Source organism: Carassius auratus, unplaced genomic scaffold, assembly GCF_003368295.1.
Source record: "Carassius auratus strain Wakin unplaced genomic scaffold, ASM336829v1 scaf_tig00044895, whole genome shotgun sequence".
NCBI lineage: Eukaryota > Metazoa > Chordata > Actinopteri > Cypriniformes > Cyprinidae > Carassius > Carassius auratus.
In genome coordinates, this window is record NW_020526859.1 from 20,001 (window position 1) to 25,000 (window position 5,000).

General features: G+C 40.4%; 7 non-coding genes across 7 annotated transcripts; all 7 read right to left on the reverse strand.

The window, feature by feature from the left end:
* Positions 1-301: 301 nt before the first annotated feature.
* On the reverse strand, positions 302-420 carry LOC113087494 (5S ribosomal RNA). The gene has a single exon (XR_003285475.1). It is a non-coding gene; the product is annotated as a 5S ribosomal RNA (ribosomal RNA).
* Positions 421-789: 369 nt separating this feature from the next.
* LOC113087506 (5S ribosomal RNA) lies at positions 790-908 on the reverse strand. Its single transcript, XR_003285486.1, has one exon. It is a non-coding gene; the product is annotated as a 5S ribosomal RNA (ribosomal RNA).
* A 505-nt stretch (positions 909-1,413) lies between these two features.
* LOC113087518 (5S ribosomal RNA) lies at positions 1,414-1,532 on the reverse strand. Its single transcript, XR_003285497.1, has one exon. It is a non-coding gene; the product is annotated as a 5S ribosomal RNA (ribosomal RNA).
* Positions 1,533-1,913: 381 nt separating this feature from the next.
* On the reverse strand, positions 1,914-2,032 carry LOC113087530 (5S ribosomal RNA). Its single transcript, XR_003285509.1, has one exon. It is a non-coding gene; the product is annotated as a 5S ribosomal RNA (ribosomal RNA).
* Positions 2,033-3,096: 1,064 nt separating this feature from the next.
* On the reverse strand, positions 3,097-3,215 carry LOC113087529 (5S ribosomal RNA). Its single transcript, XR_003285508.1, has one exon. It is a non-coding gene; the product is annotated as a 5S ribosomal RNA (ribosomal RNA).
* Positions 3,216-3,583: 368 nt separating this feature from the next.
* Positions 3,584-3,702, reverse strand: LOC113087541 (5S ribosomal RNA). The gene has a single exon (XR_003285519.1). It is a non-coding gene; the product is annotated as a 5S ribosomal RNA (ribosomal RNA).
* A 511-nt stretch (positions 3,703-4,213) lies between these two features.
* Positions 4,214-4,332, reverse strand: LOC113087531 (5S ribosomal RNA). The gene has a single exon (XR_003285510.1). It is a non-coding gene; the product is annotated as a 5S ribosomal RNA (ribosomal RNA).
* Positions 4,333-5,000: the final 668 nt, after the last annotated feature.

Consider the following 5,000-nt stretch of genomic DNA (forward strand, 5'->3'; position numbering starts at 1 on the left):
TATATACTAAGTGAAAAATGTCCAAAAAGCTTACAGCACCTGGTATTCCCAGGCGGTCTCCCATCCAAGTACTAACCAGGCCCAAACCTGCTAATATTCAAAGATCGGGCATTGACTCTATTTTTTGGCAAAATTATTATATACTAAGTGAAAAATGTCCAAAAAGCTTACAGCACCTGGTATTCCCAGGCGGTCTCCCATCCAAGTACTAACCAGGCCCAAACCTGCTAATATTCAAAGATCGGGCATTGACTCTATTTTTTGGCAAAATTATTATATACTAAGTGAAAAATGTCCAAAAAGCTTACAGCACCTGGTATTCCCAGGCGGTCTCCCATCCAAGTACTAACCAGGCCCAAACCTGCTTAGCTTCCGAGATCAGACGAGATCGGGCATAGCCAGGTTGGTATGGCCGTAAGCGAAGACTGCTGCAAAGAGAGGGCTATTTAAAGACCAGCCAATCTAATCGCCAGTACATTATATAAGTAGGAAAGAAAACCCAAAAGTTTAAAGCACCTGGTATTCCTAGGCAGTCTCTCATCAAAGTGCTAACCAGACCTAAACCTGCTAAGATTCAGAGATCGGGCATAGACTCAATTTTTTTTTTTTTTTTAATGAAAGATTATTATATAATTCGTGAAATTTTCCAAACAGATTAAAGCACCTGGTATTCCCAGGCGGTCTCCCATCCAAGTACTAACCAGGCCCAAACCTGCTAATATTCAAAGATCGGGCATTGACTCTATTTTTTGGCAAAATTATTATATACTAAGTGAAAAATGTCCAAAAAGCTTACAGCACCTGGTATTCCCAGGCGGTCTCCCATCCAAGTACTAACCAGGCCCAAACCTGCTTAGCTTCCGAGATCAGACGAGATCGGGCATAGCCAGGTTGGTATGGCCGTAAGCGAAGACTGCTGCAAAGAGAGGGCTATTTAAAGACCAGCCAATCTAATCGCCAGTACATTATATAAGTAGGAAAGAAAACCCAAAAGTTTAAAGCACCTGGTATTCCTAGGCAGTCTCTCATCAAAGTGCTAACCAGACCTAAACCTGCTAAGATTCAGAGATCGGGCATAGACTCAATTTTTTTTTTTTTTTAATGAAAGATTATTATATAATTCGTGAAATTTTCCAAACAGATTAAAGCACCTGGTATTCCCAGGCAGTCTCCCATCCATGTACTAACCAGGCCCAAACCTGCTAATATTCAGAGATCGGGCATTGACTCTATTTTTTGGCAAAATTATTATATACTAAGTGAAAAATGTCCAAAAAGCTTACAGCACCTGGTATTCCCAGGCGGTCTCCCATCCAAGTACTAACCAGGCCCAAACCTGCTAATATTCAAAGATCGGGCATTGACTCTATTTTTTGGCAAAATTATTATATACTAAGTGAAAAATGTCCAAAAAGCTTACAGCACCTGGTATTCCCAGGCGGTCTCCCATCCAAGTACTAACCAGGCCCAAACCTGCTTAGCTTCCGAGATCAGACGAGATCGGGCATAGCCAGGTTGGTATGGCCGTAAGCGAAGACTGCTGCAAAGAGAGGGCTATTTAAAGACCAGCCAATCTAATCGCCAGTACATTATATAAGTAGGAAAGAAAACCCAAAAGTTTAAAGCACCTGGTATTCCTAGGCAGTCTCTCATCAAAGTGCTAACCAGACCTAAACCTGCTAAGATTCAGAGATCGGGCATTGACTCTTTTTTTTTTTTTTTTTTTTTTTTTTTTTAATGAAAGATTATTATATAATTCGTGAAATTTTCCAAAGAGATTAAAGCACCTGGTATTCCCAGGCAGTCTCCCATCCATGTACTAACCAGGCCCAAACCTGTTAATATTCAGAGATCGGGCATTGACTCTATTTTTTTGGCAAAATTATTATATACTAAGTGAAAAATGTCCAAAAAGTTTACAGCACCTGGTATTCCCAGGCGGTCTCCCATCCAAGTACTAACCAGGCCCAAACCTGCTTAGCTTCTGAGATCAGACGAGATCGGGCATCGCCAGGTTGGTATGGCCGTAAGCGAAGACTGCTGCAAAGAGAGGGCTATTTAAAGAACAGCCAATCTAATCGCCAGTACTTTATATAAGTAGGAAAGAGAACCCAAAAGCTTAAATCAATCAATCAATCACCTTTATTTATATAGTGCTTTAAACAAAATACATTGCGTCAAAGCACTGAACAACATTCATTTGGAAAACAGTGTCTCAATAATGCAAAATGATAGTTAAAGGCAGTTCATCATTGAATTCAGTTATGTCATCTCTGTTCAGTTGAAATAGTGTCTGTTTTTATTTGCAATCAAGTCAATGATATCGCTGTAGATGAAGTGACCCCAACTAAGCAAGCCAGAGGCGACAGCGGCAAGGAACCGAAACTCCATCGGTGACAGAATGGAGAAAAAAACCTTGGGAGAAACCAGGCTCAGTTGGGGGGTCAGTTCTCCTCTGACCAGACGAAAACCAGTAGTTCAATTCCAGGCTGCAGCAAAGTCAGATTGTGCAGAAGAATCATCTGTTTCCTGTTTTAAAGCACCTGGTATTCCTAGGCAGTCTCTCATCAAAGTGCTAACCAGACCTAAACCTGCTAAGATTCAGAGATCGGGCATTGACTTTTTTTTTTTTTTTTTTTTTTTTTTAATGAAAGATTATTATATAATTCGTGAAATTTTCCAAAGAGATTAAAGCACCTGGTATTCCCAGGCAGTCTCTCATCAAAGTGCTAACCAGACCTAAACCTGCTAAGATTCAGAGATCGGGCATTGACTCTATTTTTTGGCAAAATTATTATATACTAAGTGAAAAATGTCCAAAAAGCTTACAGCACCTGGTATTCCCAGGCGGTCTCCCATCCAAGTACTAACCAGGCCCAAACCTGCTAATATTCAAAGATCGGGCATTGACTCTATTTTTTGGCAAAATTATTATATACTAAGTGAAAAATGTCCAAAAAGCTTACAGCACCTGGTATTCCCAGGCGGTCTCCCATCCAAGTACTAACCAGGCCCAAACCTGCTAATATTCAAAGATCGGGCATTGACTCTATTTTTTGGCAAAATTATTATATACTAAGTGAAAAATGTCCAAAAAGCTTACAGCACCTGGTATTCCCAGGCGGTCTCCCATCCAAGTACTAACCAGGCCCAAACCTGCTTAGCTTCCGAGATCAGACGAGATCGGGCATAGCCAGGTTGGTATGGCCGTAAGCGAAGACTGCTGCAAAGAGAGGGCTATTTAAAGACCAGCCAATCTAATCGCCAGTACATTATATAAGTAGGAAAGAAAACCCAAAAGTTTAAAGCACCTGGTATTCCTAGGCAGTCTCTCATCAAAGTGCTAACCAGACCTAAACCTGCTAAGATTCAGAGATCGGGCATAGACTCAATTTTTTTTTTTTTTTAATGAAAGATTATTATATAATTCGTGAAATTTTCCAAACAGATTAAAGCACCTGGTATTCCCAGGCAGTCTCCCATCCATGTACTAACCAGGCCCAAACCTGCTAATATTCAGAGATCGGTCATTGACTCTATTTTTTGGCAAAATTATTATATACTAAGTGAAAAATGTCCAAAAAGCTTACAGCACCTGGTATTCCCAGGCGGTCTCCCATCCAAGTACTAACCAGGCCCAAACCTGCTTAGCTTCCGAGATCAGACGAGATCGGGCATAGCCAGGTTGGTATGGCCGTAAGCGAAGACTGCTGCAAAGAGAGGGCTATTTAAAGACCAGCCAATCTAATCGCCAGTACATTATATAAGTAGGAAAGAAAACCCAAAAGCTTAAAGAACCTGGTATTCCTAGGCAGTCTTTCATCAAAGTGCTAACCAGACCTAAACCTGCTAAGATTCAGAGATCGGGCATTGACTCTTTTTTTTTTTTTTTTTTTTTTAATGAAAGATTATTATATAATTCGTGAAATTTTCCAAAGAGATTAAAGCACCTGGTATTCCCAGGCAGTCTCTCATCAAAGTGCTAACCAGACCTAAACCTGCTAAGATTCAGAGATTGGGCATTGACTCTATTTTTTGGCAAAATTATTATATACTAAGTGAAAAATGTCCAAAAAGCTTACAGCACCTGGTATTCCCAGGCAGTCTCCCATCCATGTAGTAACCAGGCCCAAACCTGCTAATATTCAGAGATCGGGCATTGACTCTATTTTTTTGGCAAAATTATTATATACTAAGTGAAAAATGTCCAAAAAGTTTACAGCACCTGGTATTCCCAGGCGGTCTCCCATCCAAGTACTAACCAGGCCCAAACCTGCTTAGCTTCTGAGATCAGACGAGATCGGGCATCGCCAGGTTGGTATGGCCGTAAGCGAAGACTGCTGCAAAGAGAGGGCTATTTAAAGAACAGCCAATCTAATCGCCAGTACTTTATATAAGTAGGAAAGAAAACCCAAAAGCTTAAATCAATCAATCAATCACCTTTATTTATATAGTGCTTTAAACAAAATACATTGCGTCAAAGCACTGAACAACATTCATTTGGAAAACAGTGTCTCAATAATGCAAAATGATAGTTAAAGGCAGTTCATCATTGAATTCAGTTATGTCATCTCTGTTCAGTTGAAATAGTGTCTGTTTTTATTTGCAATCAAGTCAATGATATCGCTGTAGATGAAGTGACCCCAACTAAGCAAGCCAGAGGCGACAGCGGCAAGGAACCGAAACTCCATCGGTGACAGAATGGAGAAAAAAACCTTGGGAGAAACCAGGCTCAGTTGGGGGGTCAGTTCTCCTCTGACCAGACGAAAACCAGTAGTTCAATTCCAGGCTGCAGCAAAGTCAGATTGTGCAGAAGAATCATCTGTTTCCTGTTTTAAAGCACCTGGTATTCCTAGGCAGTCTCTCATCAAAGTGCTAACCAGACCCTAAACCTGCTAAGATTCAGAGATCGGGCATTGACTCTTTTTTTTTTTTTTTTTTAAATGAAAGATTATTATATAATTCGTGAAATAGTCAATGATATCGCTGTAGATGAAGTG